The following is a 23631-nucleotide window of genomic DNA, read 5'->3' as shown; positions in this document are numbered from 1 at the left end:
TATGAAATCTTTAACAATCTAGAGAGTTTGCTTCAGGCGTTAGATTACACTATTCTCTATTTAGCACAGTTTGATTGAAGAATCATAAATTAGAATAACTGTGAAATCTTTATTGACCAAGCTAGAGAGTTTGCTTGAGGCGTTTGAGTACACTATTCTCTATTTAGAACAGTTTTATTAAAGAATGGTAAATTAGAATAACTGTGAAATCTTTATTGACCAAGCTAGAGAGTTTGCTTAAGGCGTTTGAATACACTATTCTCTATTTAGCAGAGTTTTATTAGAGAATCGTAAATTAGAATAACTGTGAAATCTTTATTGACCAAGCTAGAGAGTTTGCTTGAGGCGTTTGAGTACACTATTCTCTATTTAGCACAGTTTTATTAAAGAATCGTAAATTAGAATAACTGTGAAATCTTTATTGGCCAAGCTAGAGAGTTTACTTAAGGCGTTTGAATACACTATTCTCTATTTAGCAGAGTTTTATTAGAGAATCGTAAATTAGAATAACTGCGAAATCTTTATTGACCAAGCTAGAGAGTTTGCTTGAGGCGTTTGAGTACACTATTCTCTATTTAGCACAGTTTTATTAAAGAATCGTAAATTAGAATAACTGTGAAATCTTTAACAAGCTAGAGAGTTTGCTTAAGGCGTTAGATTACACTATTCTCTATTTAGCACAGTTTTATTAAAGAAACGTAAATTAGAATAACTGTGAAATCTTTATTGACCAAGCTAGAGAGTTTGCTTGAGGCGTTTGAGTACACTATTCTCTATTTAGGACAGTTTTATTAAAGAATCGTAAATTAGAATAACTGCGAAATCTTTATTGACCAAGCTAGAGAGTTTGCTTGAGGCGTTTGAGTACACTATTCTCTATTTAGCACAGTTTTATTAAAGAATCGTAAATTAGAATAACTGTGAAATCTTTAACAAGCTAGAGAGTTTGCTTAAGGCGTTAGATTACACTATTCTCTATTTAGCACAGTTTTATTAAAGAATCGTAAATTAGAATAACTGTGAAATCTTTAACAATCTAGAGAGTTTGCTTCAGGCGTTAGATTACACTATTCTCTATTTAGCACAGTTTGATTGAAGAATCAAATTAGAATAACTGTGAAATCTTTATTGACCAAGCTAGAGAGTTTGCTTGAGGCGTTTGAGTACACTATTCTCTATTTAGCACAGTTTTATTAAAGAATCGTAAATTAGAATAACTGCGAAATCTTTATTTAACAAGCTAGAGAGATTGCTTAAGGCGTTTGAGAACACTATTCTCTATTTAGCACAGTTTGATTGAAGAATCATAAATTAGAATAACTGTGAAATCTTTATTGACCAAGCTAGAGAGTTTGCTTGAGGCGTTTAAGTACACTATTCTCTATTTAGAGCAGTTTTATTAAAGAATCGTAAATTAGAATAACTGTGAAATCTTTATTGACCAAGCTAAAGAGTTTGCTTAAGGCGTTTGAATACACTATTCTCTATTTAGCAGAGTTTTATTAGAGAATCGTAAATTAGAATAACTGTGAAATCTTTATTGACCAAGCTAGAGAAATTGCTTGAGGCGTTTGATTACACTATTCTCTATTTAGCACAGTTTTATTAAAGAATCGTAAATTAGAATAACTGTGAAATCTTTATTGACCAAGCTAGAGAGTTTACTTAATGCGTTTGAATACACTATTCTCTATTTAGCAGAGTTTTATTAGAGAATCGTAAATTAGAATAACTGCGAAATCTTTATTGACCAAGCTAGAGAGTTTGCTTGAGGCGTTTGAGTACACTATTCTCTATTTAGCACAGTTTTATTAAAGAATCGTAAATTAGAATAACTGTGAAATCTTTAACAAGCTAGAGAGTTTGCTTAAGGCGTTAGATTACACTATTCTCTATTTAGCACAGTTTTATTAAAGAATCGTAAATTAGAATAACTGTGAAATCTTTATTGACCAAGCTAGAGAGTCTGCTTGAGGCGTTTGAGTACACTATTCTCTATTTAGGACAGTTTTATTAAAGAATCGTAAATTAGAATAACTGCGAAATCTTTATTGACCAAGCTAGAGAGTTTGCTTGAGGCGTTTGAGTACACTATTCTCTATTTAGCACAGTTTTATTAAAGAATCGTAAATTAGAATAACTGTGAAATCTTTATTGACCAAGCTAGAGAGTTTGCTTGAGGCGTTTGAGTACACTATTCTCTATTTAGCACAGTTTTATTAAAGATCCGTAAATTAGAATAACTGCGAAATTTTTATTGACCAAGCTAGAGAGTTTGCTTGAGGCGTTTGAGTACACTATTCTCTATTTAGCACAGTTTTATTAAAGAATCGTAAATTAGAATAACTGCAAAATCTTTATTGACCAAGCTAGAGAGTTTGCTTGAGGCGTTTGAGTACACTATTCTCTATTTAGCACAGTTTTATTAAAGAATCGTAAAGTAGAATAACTGTGAAATCTTTAACAAGCTAGAGAGTTTGCTTAAGGCGTTAGATTACACTATTCTCTATTTAGCACAGTTTTATTAAATAATCGTAAATTAGAATAACTGTGAAATCTTTATTGACCAAGCTGGAGAGTTTGCTTGAGGCGTTTGAGTACACTATTCTCTATTTAGCACAGTTTTATTAAAGAATCATAAATTAGAATAACTGTGAAATCTTTAACAAGCTAGAGTTTTTGCTTAAGGCGGTTGAATACACTATTCTCTATTTTGCAGAGTTTTATTAAAGAATCGTAAATTAGAATAACTGTGAAATCTTTAACAATCTAGAGAGTTTGCTTCAGGCGTTAGATTACACTATTCTCTATTTAGCACAGTTTGATTGAAGAATCAAATTAGAATAACTGTGAAATCTTTATTGACCAAGCTAGAGAGTTTGCTTGAGGCGTTTGAGTACACTATTCTCTATTTAGCACAGTTTTATTAAAGAATCGTAAATTAGAATAACTGCGAAATCTTTATTTAACAAGCTAGAGAGATTGCTTAAGGCGTTTGAGAACACTATTCTCTATTTAGAACAGTTTTATTAAAGAATCGTAAAATAGAATAACTGTGAAATCTTTATTGACCAAGCTAGAGAGTTTGCTTAAGGCGTTTGAATACACTATTCTCTATTTAGCAGAGTTTTATTAAATAATCGTAAATTAGAATAACTGTGAAATCTTTATTGACCAAGCTAGAGAGTTTGCTTGAGGCGTTTGAGTACACTATTCTCTATTTATCACAGTTTTATTAAAGAATCATAAATTAGAATAACTGTGAAATCTTTAACAAGCTAGAGAGTTTGCTTAAGGCGGTTGAATACACTTTTCTCTATTTAGCAGAGTTTCATTAAAGAATCGTAAATTAGAATAACTGTGAAATCTTTAACAATCTAGAGAGTTTGCTTCAGGCGTTAGATTACACTATTCTCTATTTAGCACAGTTTGATTGAAGAATCATAAATTAGAATAACTGTGAAATCTTTATTGACCAAGCTAGAGAGTTTGCTTGAGGCGTTTGAGTACACTATTCTCTATTTAGAACAGTTTTATTAAAGAATGGTAAATTAGAATAACTGTGAAATCTTTATTGACCAAGCTAGAGAGTTTGCTTAAGGCGTTTGAATACACTATTCTCTATTTAGCAGAGTTTTATTAGAGAATCGTAAATTAGAATAACTGTGAAATCTTTATTGACCAAGCTAGAGAGTTTGCTTGAGGCGTTTGTGTACACTATTCTCTATTTAGCACAGTTTCATTAAAGAATCGTAAATTAGAATAACTGTGAAATCTTTATTGGCCAAGCTAGAGAGCTTGCTTGAGGCGTTTGAGTACACTATTCTCTATTTAGCACAGTTTCATTAAAGAATCGTAAATTAGAATAACTGCGAAATCTTTATTGACCAAGCTAGAGAGTTTGCTTGAGGCGTTTGAGTACACTATTCTCTATTTAGCACAGTTTTATTAAAGAATCGTAAATTAGAATAACTGTGAAATCTTTATTCACCAAGCTAGAGAGTTTGCTTGAGGCGTTTGAGTACACTATTCTCTATTTAGCACAGTTTTATTAAAGAATCGTAAATTAGAATAACTGTGAAATCTTTAACAAGCTAGAGAGTTTGCTTAAGGCGTTAGATTACACTATTCTCTATTTAGCACAGTTTTATTAAAGAATCGTAAATTAGAATAACTGTGAAATCTTTATTGACCAAGCCAGAGAGTTTGCTTGAGGCGTTTGAGTACACTATTCTCTATTTAGGACAGTTTTATTAAAGAATCGTAAATTAGAATAACTGCGAAATCTTTATTGACCAAGCTAGAGAGTTTGCTTGAGGCGTTTGAGTGCACTATTCTCTATTTAGCACAGTTTTATTAAAGAATCGTAAATTAGAATAACTGTGAAATCTTTATTGACCAAGCTAGAGAGTTTGCTTGAGGCGTTTGAGTACACTATTCTCTATTTAGCACAGTTTTATTAAAGAATCGTAAATTAGAATAACTGTGAAATCTTTAACAAGCTAGAGAGTTTGCTTAAGGCGTTAGATTACACTATTCTCTATTTAGCACAGTTTTATTAAAGAATCGTAAATTAGAATAACTGTGAAATCTTTATTGACCAAGCTAGAGAGTTTGCTTGAGGCGTTTGAGTACACTATTCTCTATTTATCACAGTTTTATTAAAGAATCATAAATTAGAATAACTGTGAAATCTTTAACAAGCTAGAGAGTTTGCTTAAGGCGGTTGAATACACTATTCTCTATTTAGCAGAGTTTTATTAAAGAATCGTAAATTAGAATAACTATGAAATCTTTAACAATCTAGAGAGTTTGCTTCAGGCGTTAGATTACACTATTCTCTATTTAGCACAGTTTGATTGAAGAATCATAAATTAGAATAACTGTGAAATCTTTATTGACCAAGCTAGAGAGTTTGCTTGAGGCGTTTGAGTACACTATTCTCTATTTAGAACAGTTTTATTAAAGAATGGTAAATTAGAATAACTGTGAAATCTTTATTGACCAAGCTAGAGAGTTTGCTTAAGGCGTTTGAATACACTATTCTCTATTTAGCAGAGTTTTATTAGAGAATCGTAAATTAGAATAACTGTGAAATCTTTATTGACCAAGCTAGAGAGTTTGCTTGAGGCGTTTGAGTACACTATTCTCTATTTAGCACAGTTTTATTAAAGAATCGTAAATTAGAATAACTGTGAAATCTTTATTGGCCAAGCTAGAGAGTTTACTTAAGGCGTTTGAATACACTATTCTCTATTTAGCAGAGTTTTATTAGAGAATCGTAAATTAGAATAACTGCGAAATCTTTATTGACCAAGCTAGAGAGTTTGCTTGAGGCGTTTGAGTACACTATTCTCTATTTAGCACAGTTTTATTAAAGAATCGTAAATTAGAATAACTGTGAAATCTTTAACAAGCTAGAGAGTTTGCTTAAGGCGTTAGATTACACTATTCTCTATTTAGCACAGTTTTATTAAAGAAACGTAAATTAGAATAACTGTGAAATCTTTATTGACCAAGCTAGAGAGTTTGCTTGAGGCGTTTGAGTACACTATTCTCTATTTAGGACAGTTTTATTAAAGAATCGTAAATTAGAATAACTGCGAAATCTTTATTGACCAAGCTAGAGTGTTTGCTTGAGGCGTTTGAGTACACTATTCTCTATTTAGCACAGTTTTATTAAAGAATCGTAAATTAGAATAACTGTGAAATATTTATTGACCAAGCTAGAGAGTTTGCTTGAGGCGTTTGAGTACACTATTCTCTATTTAGCACAGTTTTATTAAAGAATCGTAAATTAGAATAACTGTGAAATCTTTAACAAGCTAGAGAGTTTGCTTAAGGCGTTAGATTACACTATTCTCTATTTAGCACAGTTTTATTAAAGAATCGTAAATTAGAATAACTGTGAAATCTTTAACAATCTAGAGAGTTTGCTTCAGGCGTTAGATTACACTATTCTCTATTTAGCACAGTTTGATTGAAGAATCAAATTAGAATAACTGTGAAATCTTTATTGACCAAGCTAGAGAGTTTGCTTGAGGCGTTTGAGTACACTATTCTCTATTTAGCACAGTTTTATTAAAGAATCGTAAATTAGAATAACTGCGAAATCTTTATTTAACAAGCTAGAGAGATTGCTTAAGGCGTTTGAGAACACTATTCTCTATTTAGCACAGTTTGATTGAAGAATCATAAATTAGAATAACTGTGAAATCTTTATTGACCAAGCTAGAGAGTTTGCTTGAGGCGTTTGAGTACACTATTCTCTATTTAGAGCAGTTTTATTAAAGAATCGTAAATTAGAATAACTGTGAAATCTTTATTGACCAAGCTAAAGAGTTTGCTTAAGGCGTTTGAATACACTATTCTCTATTTAGCAGAGTTTTATTAGAGAATCGTAAATTAGAATAACTGTGAAATCTTTATTGACCAAGCTAGAGAAATTGCTTGAGGCGTTTGATTACACTATTCTCTATTTAGCACAGTTTTATTAAAGAATCGTAAATTAGAATAACTGTGAAATCTTTATTGACCAAGCTAGAGAGTTTACTTAATGCGTTTGAATACACTATTCTCTATTTAGCAGAGTTTTATTAGAGAATCGTAAATTAGAATAACTGCGAAATCTTTATTGACCAAGCTAGAGAGTTTGCTTGAGGCGTTTGAGTACACTATTCTCTATTTAGCACAGTTTTATTAAAGAATCGTAAATTAGAATAACTGTGAAATCTTTAACAAGCTAGAGAGTTTGCTTAAGGCGTTAGATTACACTATTCTCTATTTAGCACAGTTTTATTAAAGAATCGTAAATTAGAATAACTGTGAAATCTTTATTGACCAAGCTAGAGAGTCTGCTTGAGGCGTTTGAGTACACTATTCTCTATTTAGGACAGTTTTATTAAAGAATCGTAAATTAGAATAACTGCGAAATCTTTATTGACCAAGCTAGAGAGTTTGCTTGAGGCGTTTGAGTACACTATTCTCTATTTAGCACAGTTTTATTAAAGAATCGTAAATTAGAATAACTGTGAAATCTTTATTGACCAAGCTAGAGAGTTTGCTTGAGGCGTTTGAGTACACTATTCTCTATTTAGCACAGTTTTATTAAAGATCCGTAAATTAGAATAACTGCGAAATTTTTATTGACCAAGCTAGAGAGTTTGCTTGAGGCGTTTGAGTACACTATTCTCTATTTAGCACAGTTTTATTAAAGAATCGTAAATTAGAATAACTGCAAAATCTTTATTGACCAAGCTAGAGAGTTTGCTTGAGGCGTTTGAGTACACTATTCTCTATTTAGCACAGTTTTATTAAAGAATCGTAAAGTAGAATAACTGTGAAATCTTTAACAAGCTAGAGAGTTTGCTTAAGGCGTTAGATTACACTATTCTCTATTTAGCACAGTTTTATTAAATAATCGTAAATTAGAATAACTGTGAAATCTTTATTGACCAAGCTGGAGAGTTTGCTTGAGGCGTTTGAGTACACTATTCTCTATTTAGCACAGTTTTATTAAAGAATCATAAATTAGAATAACTGTGAAATCTTTAACAAGCTAGAGTTTTTGCTTAAGGCGGTTGAATACACTATTCTCTATTTTGCAGAGTTTTATTAAAGAATCGTAAATTAGAATAACTGTGAAATCTTTAACAATCTAGAGAGTTTGCTTCAGGCGTTAGATTACACTATTCTCTATTTAGCACAGTTTGATTGAAGAATCAAATTAGAATAACTGTGAAATCTTTATTGACCAAGCTAGAGAGTTTGCTTGAGGCGTTTGAGTACACTATTCTCTATTTAGCACAGTTTTATTAAAGAATCGTAAATTAGAATAACTGCGAAATCTTTATTTAACAAGCTAGAGAGATTGCTTAAGGCGTTTGAGAACACTATTCTCTATTTAGAACAGTTTTATTAAAGAATCGTAAAATAGAATAACTGTGAAATCTTTATTGACCAAGCTAGAGAGTTTGCTTAAGGCGTTTGAATACACTATTCTCTATTTAGCAGAGTTTTATTAAATAATCGTAAATTAGAATAACTGTGAAATCTTTATTGACCAAGCTAGAGAGTTTGCTTGAGGCGTTTGAGTACACTATTCTCTATTTATCACAGTTTTATTAAAGAATCATAAATTAGAATAACTGTGAAATCTTTAACAAGCTAGAGAGTTTGCTTAAGGCGGTTGAATACACTTTTCTCTATTTAGCAGAGTTTCATTAAAGAATCGTAAATTAGAATAACTGTGAAATCTTTAACAATCTAGAGAGTTTGCTTCAGGCGTTAGATTACACTATTCTCTATTTAGCACAGTTTGATTGAAGAATCATAAATTAGAATAACTGTGAAATCTTTATTGACCAAGCTAGAGAGTTTGCTTGAGGCGTTTGAGTACACTATTCTCTATTTAGAACAGTTTTATTAAAGAATGGTAAATTAGAATAACTGTGAAATCTTTATTGACCAAGCTAGAGAGTTTGCTTAAGGCGTTTGAATACACTATTCTCTATTTAGCAGAGTTTTATTAGAGAATCGTAAATTAGAATAACTGTGAAATCTTTATTGACCAAGCTAGAGAGTTTGCTTGAGGCGTTTGTGTACACTATTCTCTATTTAGCACAGTTTCATTAAAGAATCGTAAATTAGAATAACTGTGAAATCTTTATTGGCCAAGCTAGAGAGCTTGCTTGAGGCGTTTGAGTACACTATTCTCTATTTAGCACAGTTTCATTAAAGAATCGTAAATTAGAATAACTGCGAAATCTTTATTGACCAAGCTAGAGAGTTTGCTTGAGGCGTTTGAGTACACTATTCTCTATTTAGCACAGTTTTATTAAAGAATCGTAAATTAGAATAACTGTGAAATCTTTATTCACCAAGCTAGAGAGTTTGCTTGAGGCGTTTGAGTACACTATTCTCTATTTAGCACAGTTTTATTAAAGAATCGTAAATTAGAATAACTGTGAAATCTTTAACAAGCTAGAGAGTTTGCTTAAGGCGTTAGATTACACTATTCTCTATTTAGCACAGTTTTATTAAAGAATCGTAAATTAGAATAACTGTGAAATCTTTATTGACCAAGCCAGAGAGTTTGCTTGAGGCGTTTGAGTACACTATTCTCTATTTAGGACAGTTTTATTAAAGAATCGTAAATTAGAATAACTGCGAAATCTTTATTGACCAAGCTAGAGAGTTTGCTTGAGGCGTTTGAGTACACTATTCTCTATTTAGCACAGTTTTATTAAAGAATCGTAAATTAGAATAACTGTGAAATCTTTATTGACCAAGCTAGAGAGTTTGCTTGAGGCGTTTGAGTACACTATTCTCTATTTAGCACAGTTTTATTAAAGAATCGTAAATTAGAATAACTGTGAAATCTTTAACAAGCTAGAGAGTTTGCTTAAGGCGTTAGATTACACTATTCTCTATTTAGCACAGTTTTATTAAAGAATCGTAAATTAGAATAACTGTGAAATCTTTATTGACCAAGCTAGAGAGTTTGCTTGAGGCGTTTGAGTACACTATTCTCTATTTATCACAGTTTTATTAAAGAATCATAAATTAGAATAACTGTGAAATCTTTAACAAGCTAGAGAGTTTGCTTAAGGCGGTTGAATACACTATTCTCTATTTAGCAGAGTTTTATTAAAGAATCGTAAATTAGAATAACTATGAAATCTTTAACAATCTAGAGAGTTTGCTTCAGGCGTTAGATTACACTATTCTCTATTTAGCACAGTTTGATTGAAGAATCATAAATTAGAATAACTGTGAAATCTTTATTGACCAAGCTAGAGAGTTTGCTTGAGGCGTTTGAGTACACTATTCTCTATTTAGAACAGTTTTATTAAAGAATGGTAAATTAGAATAACTGTGAAATCTTTATTGACCAAGCTAGAGAGTTTGCTTAAGGCGTTTGAATACACTATTCTCTATTTAGCAGAGTTTTATTAGAGAATCGTAAATTAGAATAACTGTGAAATCTTTATTGACCAAGCTAGAGAGTTTGCTTGAGGCGTTTGAGTACACTATTCTCTATTTAGCACAGTTTTATTAAAGAATCGTAAATTAGAATAACTGTGAAATCTTTATTGGCCAAGCTAGAGAGTTTACTTAAGGCGTTTGAATACACTATTCTCTATTTAGCAGAGTTTTATTAGAGAATCGTAAATTAGAATAACTGCGAAATCTTTATTGACCAAGCTAGAGAGTTTGCTTGAGGCGTTTGAGTACACTATTCTCTATTTAGCACAGTTTTATTAAAGAATCGTAAATTAGAATAACTGTGAAATCTTTAACAAGCTAGAGAGTTTGCTTAAGGCGTTAGATTACACTATTCTCTATTTAGCACAGTTTTATTAAAGAAACGTAAATTAGAATAACTGTGAAATCTTTATTGACCAAGCTAGAGAGTTTGCTTGAGGCGTTTGAGTACACTATTCTCTATTTAGGACAGTTTTATTAAAGAATCGTAAATTAGAATAACTGCGAAATCTTTATTGACCAAGCTAGAGTGTTTGCTTGAGGCGTTTGAGTACACTATTCTCTATTTAGCACAGTTTTATTAAAGAATCGTAAATTAGAATAACTGTGAAATATTTATTGACCAAGCTAGAGAGTTTGCTTGAGGCGTTTGAGTACACTATTCTCTATTTAGCACAGTTTTATTAAAGAATCGTAAATTAGAATAACTGTGAAATCTTTAACAAGCTAGAGAGTTTGCTTAAGGCGTTAGATTACACTATTCTCTATTTAGCACAGTTTTATTAAAGAATCGTAAATTAGAATAACTGTGAAATCTTTAACAATCTAGAGAGTTTGCTTCAGGCGTTAGATTACACTATTCTCTATTTAGCACAGTTTGATTGAAGAATCAAATTAGAATAACTGTGAAATCTTTATTGACCAAGCTAGAGAGTTTGCTTGAGGCGTTTGAGTACACTATTCTCTATTTAGCACAGTTTTATTAAAGAATCGTAAATTAGAATAACTGCGAAATCTTTATTTAACAAGCTAGAGAGATTGCTTAAGGCGTTTGAGAACACTATTCTCTATTTAGCACAGTTTGATTGAAGAATCATAAATTAGAATAACTGTGAAATCTTTATTGACCAAGCTAGAGAGTTTGCTTGAGGCGTTTGAGTACACTATTCTCTATTTAGAACAGTTTTATTAAAGAATCGTAAATTAGAATAACTGTGAAATCTTTATTGACCAAGCTAGAGAGTTTGCTTAAGGCGTTTGAATACACTATTCTCTATTTAGCAGAGTTTTATTAGAGAATCGTAAATTAGAATAACTGTGAAATCTTTATTGACCAAGCTAGAGAAATTGCTTGAGGCGTTTGATTACACTATTCTCTATTTAGCACAGTTTTATTAAAGAATCGTAAATTAGAATAACTGTGAAATCTTTATTGACCAAGCTAGAGAGTTTACTTAATGCGTTTGAATACACTATTCTCTATTTAGCAGAGTTTTATTAGAGAATCGTAAATTAGAATACCTGCGAAATCTTTATTGACCAAGCTAGAGAGTTTGCTTGAGGCGTTTGAGTACACTATTCTCTATTTAGCACAGTTTTATTAAAGAATCGTAAATTAGAATAACTGTGAAATCTTTAACAAGCTAGAGAGTTTGCTTAAGGCGTTAGATTACACTATTCTCTATTTAGCACAGTTTTATTAAAGAATCGTAAATTAGAATAACTGTGAAATCTTTATTGACCAAGCTAGAGAGTCTGCTTGAGGCGTTTGAGTACACTATTCTTTATTTAGGACAGTTTTATTAAAGAATCGTAAATTAGAATAACTGCGAAATCTTTATTGACCAAGCTAGAGAGTTTGCTTGAGGCGTTTGAGTACACTATTCTCTATTTAGCACAGTTTTATTAAAGAATCGTAAATTAGAATAACTGTGAAATCTTTATTGACCAAGCTAGAGAGTTTGCTTGAGGCGTTTGAGTACACTATTCTCTATTTAGCACAGTTTTATTAAAGATCCGTAAATTAGAATAACTGCGAAATTTTTATTGACCAAGCTAGAGAGTTTGCTTGAGGCGTTTGAGTACACTATTCTCTATTTAGCACAGTTTTATTAAAGAATCGTAAATTAGAATAACTGCAAAATCTTTATTGACCAAGCTAGAGAGTTTGCTTGAGGCGTTTGAGTACACTATTCTCTATTTAGCACAGTTTTATTAAAGAATCGTAAAGTAGAATAACTGTGAAATCTTTAACAAGCTAGAGAGTTTGCTTAAGGCGTTAGATTACACTATTCTCTATTTAGCACAGTTTTATTAAATAATCGTAAATTAGAATAACTGTGAAATCTTTATTGACCAAGCTGGAGAGTTTGCTTGAGGCGTTTGAGTACACTATTCTCTATTTAGCACAGTTTTATTAAAGAATCATAAATTAGAATAACTGTGAAATCTTTAACAAGCTAGAGTTTTTGCTTAAGGCGGTTGAATACACTATTCTCTATTTTGCAGAGTTTTATTAAAGAATCGTAAATTAGAATAACTGTGAAATCTTTAACAATCTAGAGAGTTTGCTTCAGGCGTTAGATTACACTATTCTCTATTTAGCACAGTTTGATTGAAGAATCAAATTAGAATAACTGTGAAATCTTTATTGACCAAGCTAGAGAGTTTGCTTGAGGCGTTTGAGTACACTATTCTCTATTTAGCACAGTTTTATTAAAGAATCGTAAATTAGAATAACTGCGAAATCTTTATTTAACAAGCTAGAGAGATTGCTTAAGGCGTTTGAGAACACTATTCTCTATTTAGCACAGTTTGATTGAAGAATCATAAATTAGAATAAATGTGAAATCTTTATTGACCAAGCTACAGAGTTTGCTTGAGGCGTTTGAGTACACTATTCTCTATTTAGCACAGTTTTATTAAAGAATCGTAAAGTAGAATAACTGTGAAATCTTTAACAAGCTAGAGAGTTTGCTTAAGGCGTTAGATTACACTATTCTCTATTTAGCACAGTTTTATTAAATAATCGTAAATTAGAATAACTGTGAAATCTTTATTGACCAAGCTGGAGAGTTTGCTTGAGGCGTTTGAGTACACTATTCTCTATTTAGCACAGTTTTATTAAAGAAACATAAATTAGAATAACTGTGAAATCTTTAACAAGCTAGAGTTTTTGCTTAAGGCGGTTGAATACACTATTCTCTATTTTGCAGAGTTTTATTAAAGAATCGTAAATTAGAATAACTGTGAAATCTTTAACAATCTAGAGAGTTTGCTTCAGGCGTTAGATTTCACTATTCTCTATTTAGCACAGTTTGATTGAAGAATCAAATTAGAATAACTGTGAAATCTTTATTGACCAAGCTAGAGAGTTTGCTTGAGGCGTTTGAGTACACTATTCTCTATTTAGCACAGTTTTATTAAAGAATCGTAAATTAGAATAACTGCGAAATCTTTATTTAACAAGCTAGAGAGATTGCTTAAGGCGTTTGAGAACACTATTCTCTATTTAGCACAGTTTGATTGAAGAATCATAAATTAGAATAACTGTGAAATCTTTATTGACCAAGCTACAGAGTTTGCTTGAGGCGTTTGAGTACACTATTCTCTATTTAGAACAGTTTTATTAAAGAATCGTAAAATAGAATAACTGTGAAATCTTTATTGACCAAGCTAGAGAGTTTGCTTAAGGCGTTTGAATACACTATTCTCTATTTAGCAGAGTTTTATTAGAGAATCGTAAATTAGAATAACTGTGAAATCTTTATTGACCAAGCTAGAGAGTTTGCTTGAGGCATTTGAGTACACTATTCTCTATTTAGCACAGTTTTATTAAAGAATCGTAAATTAGAATAACTGTGAAATCTTTATTGACCAAGCTAGAGAGTTTACTTAAGGCGTTTGAATACACTATTCTCTATTTAGCAGAGTTTTATTAGAGAATCGTAAATTAGAATAACTGCGAAATCTTTATTGACCAAGCTAGAGAGTTTGCTTGAGGCGTTTGAGTACACTATTCTCTATTTAGCACAGTTTTATTAAAGAATCGTAAATTAGAATAACTGTGAAATCTTTAACAAGCTAGAGAGTTTGCTTAAGGCGTTAGATTACACTATTCTCTATTTAGCACAGTTTTATTAAAGAATCGTAAATTAGAATAACTGTGAAATTTTTATTGACCAAGCTAGAGAGTTTGCTTGAGGCGTTTGAGTACACTATTCTCTATTTAGCAGAGTTTTATTAAAGAATCGTAAATTAGAATAACTGTGAAATATTTATTGACCAAGCTAGAGAGTTTGCTTGAGGCGTTTGAGTACACTATTCTCTATTTAGCACAGTTTTATTAAAGAATCGTAAATTAGAATAACTGCGAAATCTTTATTGACCAAGCTAGAGAGTTTGCTTGAGGCGTTTGAGTACACTATTCTCTATTTAGCAGAGTTTTATTAAAGAATCGTAAATTAGAATAACTGTGAAATCTTTAACAAGCTAGAGAGTTAAGGCGTTTGAGTACACTATTCTCTATTTAGCAGAGTTTTATTAAAGAATCGTAAATTAGAATAACTGTGAAATCTTTATTGACCAAGCTAGAGAGTTTACTTAATGCGTTTGAATACACTATTCTCTATTTAGCAGAGTTTTATTAGAGAATCGTAAATTAGAATAACTGCGAAATCTTTATTGACCAAGCTAGAGAGTTTGCTTGAGGCGTTTGAGTACACTATTCTCTATTTAGCACAGTTTTATTAAAGAATCGTAAATTAGAATAACTGTGAAATCTTTAACAAGCTAGAGAGTTTGCTTAAGGCGTTAGATTACACTATTCTCTATTTAGCACAGTTTTATTAAAGAATCGTAAATTAGAATAACTGTGAAATCTTTATTGACCAAGCTAGAGAGTCTGCTTGAGGCGTTTGAGTACACTATTCTCTATTTAGGACAGTTTTATTAAAGAATCGTAAATTAGAATAACTGCGAAATCTTTATTGACCAAGCTAGAGAGTTTGCTTGAGGCGTTTGAGTACACTATTCTCTATTTAGCCCAGTTTTATTAAAGAATCGTAAATTAGAATAACTGTGAAATCTTTATTGACCAAGCTAGAGAGTTTGCTTGAGGCGTTTGAGTACACTATTCTCTATTTAGCACAGTTTTATTAAAGATTCGTAAATTAGAATAACTGCGAAATTTTTATTGACCAAGCTAGAGAGTTTGCTTGAGGCGTTTGAGTACACTATTCTCTATTTAGCACAGTTTTATTAAAGAATCGAAAATTAGAATAACTGCAAAATCTTTATTGACCAAGCTAGAGAGTTTGCTTGAGGCGTTTGAGTACACTATTCTCTATTTAGCACAGTTTTATTAAAGAATCGTAAATTAGAATAACTGTGAAATCTTTAACAAGCTAGAGAGTTTGCTTAAGGCGTTAGATTACACTATTCTCTATTTAGCACAGTTTTATTAAATAATCGTAAATTAGAATAACTGTGAAATCTTTATTGACCAAGCTAGAGAGTTTGCTTGAGGCGTTTGAGTACACTATTCTCTATTTAGCACAGTTTTATTAAAGAATCATAAATTAGAATAACTGTGAAATATTTAACAAGCTAGAGTTTTTGCTTAAGGCGGTTGAATACACTATTCTCTATTTTGCAGAGTTTTATTAAAGAATCGTAAATTAGAATAACTGTGAAATCTTTAACAATCTAGAGAGTTTGCTTCAGGCGTTAGATTACACTATTCTCTATTTAGCACAGTTTGATTGAAGAATCAAATTAGAATAACTGTGAAATCTTTATTGACCAAGCTAGAGAGTTTGCTTGAGGCGTTTGAGTACACTATTCTCTATTTAGCACAGTTTTATTAAAGAATCGTAAATTAGAATAAGTGCGAAATCTTTATTTAACAAGCTAGAGAGATTGCTTAAGGCGTTTGAGAACACTATTCTCTATTTAGCACAGTTTGATTGAAGAATCATAAATTAGAATAACTGTGAAATCTTTATTGACCAAACTAGAGAGTTTGCTTGAGGCGTTTGAGTACACTATTCTCTATTTAGAACAGTTTTATTAAAGAATCGTAAATTAGAATAACTGTGAAATCTTTATTGACCAAGCTAGAGAGTTTGCTTAAGGCGTTTGAATACACTATTCTCTATTTAGCAGAGTTTTATTAGAGAATCGTAAATTAGAATAACTGTGAAATCTTTATTGACCAAGCTAGAGAGTTTGCTTGAGGCGTTTGAGTACACTATTCTCTATTTAGCACAGTTTTATTAAAGAATCGTAAATTAGAATAACTGTGAAATCTTTATTGACCAAGCTAGAGAGTTTACTTAAGGCGTTTGAATACACTATTCTCTATTTAGCAGAGTTTTATTAGAGAATCGTAAATTAGAATAACTGCGAAATCTTTATTGACCAAGCTAGAGAGTTTGCTTGAGGCGTTTGAGTACACTATTCTCTATTTAGCACAGTTTTATTAAAGAATCATAAATTAGAATAACTGTGAAATCTTTAACAAGCTAGAGAGTTTGCTTAAGGCGTTAGATTACACTATTCTCTATTTAGCACAGTTTTATTAAAGAATCGTAAATTAGAATAACTGTGAAATCTTTATTGACCTAGCTAGAGAGTTTGCTTGAGACGTTTGAGTACACTATTCTCTATTTAGCAGAGTTTTATTAAAGAATCGTAAATTAGAATAACTGTGAAATATTTATTGACCAAGCTAGAGAGTTTGCTTGAGGCGTTTGAGTACACTATTCTCTATTTAGCACAGTTTTATTAAAGAATCGTAAATTAGAATAACTGCGAAATCTTTATTGACCAAGCTAGAGAGTTTGCTTGAGGCGTTTGAGTACACTATTCTCTATTTAGCACAGTTTTATTAAAGAATCATAAATTAGAATAACTGTGAAATCTTTAACAAGCTAGAGAGTTTGCTTAAGGCGGTTGAATACACTATTCTCTATTTAGCAGAGTTTTATTAAAGAATCGTAAATTAGAATAACTGTGAAATCTTTAACAATCTAGAGAGTTTGCTTCAGGCGTTAGATTACACTATTCTCTATTTAGCACAGTTTGATTGAAGAATCAAATTAGAATAACTGTGAAATCTTTATTGACCAAGCTAGAGAGTTTGCTTGAGGCGTTTGAGTACACTATTCTCTATTTAGCACAGTTTTATTAAAGAATCGTAAATTAGAATAACTGCGAAATCTTTATTTAACAAGCTAGAGAGATTGCTTAAGGCGTTTGAGAACACTATTCTCTATTTAGCACAGTTTTATTAAAGAATCGTAAATTAGAATAACTGTGAAATCTTTATTGACCAAGCTAGAGAGTCTGCTTGAGGCGTTTGAGTACACTATTCTCTATTTAGGACAGTTTTATTAAAGAATCGTAAATTAGAATAACTGCGAAATCTTTATTGACCAAGCTAGAGAGTTTGCTTGAGGCGTTTGAGTACACTATTCTCTATTTAGCACAGTTTTATTAAAGAATCGTAAATTAGAATAACTGTGAAATCTTTATTGACCAAGCTAGAGAGTTTGCTTGAGGCGTTTGAGTACACTATTCTCTATTTAGCACAGTTTTATTAAAGATTCGTAAATTAGAATAACTGCGAAATTTTTATTGACCAAGCTAGAGAGTTTGCTTGAGGCGTTTGAGTACACTGTTCTCTATTTAGCACAGTTTTATTAAAGAATCGTAAATTAGAATAACTGCAAAATCTTTATTGACCAAGCTAGAGAGTTTGCTTGAGGCGTTTGAGTACACTATTCTCTATTTAGCACAGTTTTATTAAAGAATCGTAAAGTAGAATAACTGTGAAATCTTTAACAAGCTAGAGAGTTTGCTTAAGGCGTTAGATTACACTATTCTCTATTTAGCACAGTTTTATTAAATAATCGTAAATTAGAATAACTGTGAAATCTTTATTGACCAAGCTGGAGAGTTTGCTTGAGGCGTTTGAGTACACTATTCTCTATTTAGCACAGTTTTATTAAAGAATCATAAATTAGAATAACTGTGAAATCTTTAACAAGCTAGAGTTTTTGCTTAAGGCGGTTGAATACACTATTCTCTATTTAGCAGAGTTTTATTAAAGAATCGTAAATTAGAATAACTGTGAAATCTTTAACAATCTAGAGAGTTTGCTTCAGGCGTTAGATTACACTATTCTCTATTTAGCACAGTTTGATTGAAGAATCAAATTAGAATAACTGTGAAATCTTTATTGACCAAGCTAGAGAGTTTGCTTGAGGCGTTTGAGTACACTATTCTCTATTTAGCACAGTTTTATTAAAGAATCGTAAATTAGAATAACTGCGAAATCTTTATTTAACAAGCTAGAGAGATTGCTTAAGGCGTTTGAGAACACTATTCTCTATTTAGCACAGTTTTATTAAAGAATCGTAAATTAGAATAACTGTGAAATCTTTATTGACCAAGCTAGAGAGTCTGCTTGAGGCGTTTGAGTACACTATTCTCTATTTAGGACAGTTTTATTAAAGAATCGTAAATTAGAATAACTGCGAAATCTTTATTGACCAAGCTAGAGAGTTTGCTTGAGGCGTTTGAGTACACTATTCTCTATTTAGCACAGTTTTATTAAAGAATCGTAAATTAGAATAACTGTGAAATCTTTATTGACCAAGCTAGAGAGTTTGCTTGAGGCGTTTGAGTACACTATTCTCTATTTAGCACAGTTTTATTAAAGATTCGTAAATTAGAATAACTGCGAAATTTTTATTGACCAAGCTAGAGAGTTTGCTTGAGGCGTTTGAGTACACTGTTCTCTATTTAGCACAGTTTTATTAAAGAATCGTAAATTAGAATAACTGCAAAATCTTTATTGACCAAGCTAGAGAGTTTGCTTGAGGCGTTTGAGTACACTATTCTCTATTTAGCACAGTTTTATTAAAGAATCGTAAATTAGAATAACTGTGAAATCTTTAACAATCTAGAGAGTTTGCTTCAGGCGTTAGATTACACTATTCTCTATTTAGCACAGTTTGATTGAAGAATCAAATTAGAATAACTGTGAAATCTTTATTGACCAAGCTAGAGAGTTTGCTTGATGCGTTTGAGTACACTATTCTCTATTTAGCACAGTTTTATTAAAGAATCGTAAATTAGAATAACTGCGAAATCTTTATTTAACAAGCTAGAGAGATTGCTTAAGGCGTTTGAGAACACTATTCTCTATTTAGCACAGTTTGATTGAAGAATCATAAATTAGAATAACTGTGAAATCTTTATTGACCAAGCTAGAGAGTTTGCTTGAGGCGTTTGAGTACACTATTCTCTATTTAGAACAGTTTTATTAGAGAATCGTAAATTAGAATAACTGTGAAATCTTTATTGACCAAGCTAGAGAGTTTGCTTGAGGCATTTGAGTACACTATTCTCTATTTAGCACAGTTTTATTAAAGAATCGTAAATTAGAATAATTGTGAAATCTTTATTGACCAAGCTAGAGCGTTTACTTAAGGAGTTTGAATACACTATTCTCTATTTAGCAGAGTTTTATTAGAGAATCGTAAATTAGAATAACTGCGAAATCTTTATTGACCAAGCTAGAGAGTTTGCTTGAGGCGTTTGAGTACACTATTCTCTATTTAGCACAGTTTTATTAAAGAATCGTAAATTAGAATAACTGTGAAATCTTTAACAAGCTAGAGAGTTTGCTTAAGGCGTTAGATTACACTATTCTCTATTTAGCACAGTTTTATTTAAGAATTGTAAATTAGAATAACTGTGAAATTGTTATTGACCAAGCTAGAGAGTTTGCTTGAGGCGTTTGAGTACACTATTCTCTATTTAGCAGAGTTTTATTAAAGAATCGTAAATTAGAATAACTGTGAAATATTTATTGACCAAGCTAGAGAGTTTGCTTGAGGCGTTTGAGTACACTATTCTCTATTTAGCACATTTTTATTAAAGAATCGTAAATTAGAATAACAGTGAAATCTTTAACAAGCTAGAGAGTTTGCTTAAGGCGTTAGATTACACTATTCTCTATTTAGCACAGTTTTATTAAAGAATCGTAAATTAGAATAACTGTGAAATCTTTATTGACCAAGCTAGAGAGTCTGCTTGAGGCGTTTGAGTACACTATTCTCTATTTAGGACAGTTTTATTAAAGAATCGTAAATTAGAATAACTGCGAAATCTTTATTGACCAAGCTAGAGAGTTTGCTTGAGGCGTTTGAGTACACTATTCTCTATTTAGCACAGTTTTATTAAAGAACCGTAAATTAGAATAACTGTGAAATCTTTATTGACCAAGCTAGAGAGTTTGCTTAAGGCGTTTGAGTACACTATTCTCTATTTAGCACAGTTTTATTAAAGATTCGTAAATTAGAATAACTGCGAAATTTTTATTGACCAAGCTAGAGAGTTTGCTTGAGGCGTTTGAGTACACTATTCTCCATTTAGCACAGTTTTATTAAAGAATCATAAATTAGAATAACTGTGAAATCTTTAACAAGCTAGAGAGTTTGCTTAAGGCGTTAGATTACACTATTCTCTATTTAGCACAGTTTTATTAAAGAATCGTAAATTAGAATAACTGTGAAATCTTTATTGACCAAGCTAGAGAGTTTGCTTAAGGCGTTTGAATACACTATTCTCTATTTAGCAGAGTTTTATTAGAGAATCGTAAATTAGAATAACTGTGAAATCTTTATTGACCAAGCTAGAGAGTTTGCTTGAGGCGTTTGAGTACACTATTCTCTATTTAGCACAGTTTTATTAAAGAATCGTAAATTAGAATAACTGTGAAATCTTTATTGACCAAGCTAGAGAGTTTACTTAAGGCGTTTGAATACACTATTCTCTATTTAGCAGAGTTTTATTAGAGAATCGTAAATTAGAATAACTGCGAAATCTTTATTGACCAAGCTAGAGAGTTTGCTTGAGGCGTTTGAGTACACTATTCTCTATTTAGCACAGTTTTATTAAAGAATCATAAATTAGAATAACTGTGAAATCTTTAACAAGCTAGAGAGTTTGCTTAAGGCGTTAGATTACACTATTCTCTATTTAGCACAGTTTTATTAAAGAATCGTAAATTAGAATAACTGTGAAATCTTTATTGACCTAGCTAGAAAGTTTGCTTGAGGCGTTTGAGTACACTATTCTCTATTTAGCACAGTTTTATTAAAGAATCGTAAATTAGAATAACTGCGAAATCTTTATTGACCAAGCTAGAGAGTTTGCTTGAGGCGTTTGAGTACACTATTCTCTATTTAGCACAGTTTTATTAAAGAATCATAAATTAGAATAACTGTGAAATCTTTAACAAGCTAGAGAGTTTGCTTAAGGCGGTTGAATACACTATTCTCTATTTAGCAGAGTTTTATTAAAGAATCGTAAATTAGAATAACTGTGAAATCTTTAACAATCTAGAGAGTTTGCTTCAGGCTTTAGATTACACTATTCTCTATTTAGCACAGTTTGATTGAAGAATCAAATTAGAATAACTGTGAAATCTTTATTGACCAAGCTAGAGAGTTTGCTTGAGGCGTTTGAGTACACTATTCTCTATTTAGCACAGTTTTATTAAAGAATCGTAAATTAGAATAACTGCGAAATCTTTATTTAACAAGCTAGAGAGATTGCTTAAGGCGTTTGAGAACACTATTCTCTATTTAGCACAGTTTTATTAAAGAATCGTAAATTAGAATAACTGTGAAATCTTTATTGACCAAGCTAGAGAGACTGCTTGAGGCGTTTGAGTACACTATTCTCTATTTAGGACAGTTTTATTAAAGAATCGTAAATTAGAATAACTGCGAAATCTTTATTGACCAAGCTAGAGAGTTTGCTTGAGGCGTTTGAGTACACTATTCTCTATTTAGCACAGTTTTATTAAAGAATCGTAAATTAGAATAACTGTGAAATCTTTATTGACCAAGCTAGAGAGTTTGCTTGAGGCGTTTGAGTACACTATTCTCTATTTAGCACAGTTTTATTAAAGATTCGTAAATTAGAATAACTGCGAAATTTTTATTGACCAAGCTAGAGAGTTTGCTTGAGGCGTTTGAGTACACTATTCTCTATTTAGCACAGTTTTATTAAAGAATCGTAAATTAGAATAACTGCAAAATCTTTATTGACCAAGCTAGAGAGTTTGCTTGAGGCGTTTGAGTACACTATTCTCTATTTAGCACAGTTTTATTAAAGAATCGTAAAGTAGAATAACTGTGAAATCTTTAACAAGCTAGAGAGTTTGCTTAAGGCGTTAGATTACACTATTCTCTATTTAGCACAGTTTTATTAAATAATCGTAAATTAGAATAACTGTGAAATCTTTATTGACCAAGCTGGAGAGTTTGCTTGAGGCGTTTGAGTACACTATTCTCTATTTAGCACAGTTTTATTAAAGAATCATAAATTAGAATAACTGTGAAATCTTTAACAAGCTAGAGTTTTTGCTTAAGGCGGTTGAATACACTATTCTCTATTTTGCAGAGTTTTATTAAAGAATCGTAAATTAGAATAACTGTGAAATCTTTAACAATCTAGAGAGTTTGCTTCAGGCGTTAGATTACACTATTCTCTATTTAGCACAGTTTGATTGAAGAATCAAATTAGAATAACTGTGAAATTTTTATTGACCAAGCTAGAGAGTTTGCTTGAGGCGTTTGAGTACACTATTCTCCATTTAGCACAGTTTTATTAAAGAATCATAAATTAGAATAACTGTGAAATCTTTAACAAGCTAGAGAGTTTGCTTAAGGCGTTAGATTACACTATTCTCTATTTAGCACAGTTTTATTAAAGAATCGTAAATTAGAATAACTGTGAAATCTTTATTGACCAAGCTAGAGAGTTTGCTTAAGGCGTTTGAATACACTATTCTCTATTTAGCAGAGTTTTATTAGAGAATCGTAAATTAGAATAACTGTGAAATCTTTATTGACCAAGCTAGAGAGTTTGCTTGAGGCGTTTGAGTACACTATTCTCTATTTAGCACAGTTTTATTAAAGAATCGTAAATTAGAATAACTGTGAAATCTTTATTGACCAAGCTAGAGAGTTTACTTAAGGCGTTTGAATACACTATTCTCTATTTAGCAGAGTTTTATTAGAGAATCGTAAATTAGAATAACTGTGAAATCTTTATTGACCTAGCTAGAAAGTTTGCTTGAGGCGTTTGAGTACACTATTCTCTATTTAGCACAGTTTTATTAAAGAATCGTAAATTAGAATAACTGCGAAATCTTTATTGACCAAGCTAGAGAGTTTGCTTGAGGCGTTTGAGTACACTATTCTCTATTTAGCACAGTTTTATTAAAGAATCATAAATTAGAATAACTGTGAAATCTTTAACAAGCTAGAGAGTTTGCTTAAGGCGGTTGAATACACTATTCTCTATTTAGCAGAGTTTTATTAAAGAATCGTAAATTAGAATAACTGTGAAATCTTTAACAATCTAGAGAGTTTGCTTCAGGCTTTAGATTACACTATTCTCTATTTAGCACAGTTTGATTGAAGAATCAAATTAGAATAACTGTGAAATCTTTATTGACCAAGCTAGAGAGTTTGCTTGAGGCGTTTGAGTACACTATTCTCTATTTAGCACAGTTTTATTAAAGAATCGTAAATTAGAATAACTGCGAAATCTTTATTT

Source organism: Stegodyphus dumicola, chromosome 11 (genome assembly GCF_044657685.1).
Source record: "Stegodyphus dumicola isolate Sdum_Otavi_A_Nest chromosome 11, ASM4465768v1".
NCBI lineage: Eukaryota > Metazoa > Arthropoda > Arachnida > Araneae > Eresidae > Stegodyphus > Stegodyphus dumicola.
The sequence above is the reverse complement of the archived record's forward strand: the minus strand, read 5'-3'. Positions refer to the sequence as shown.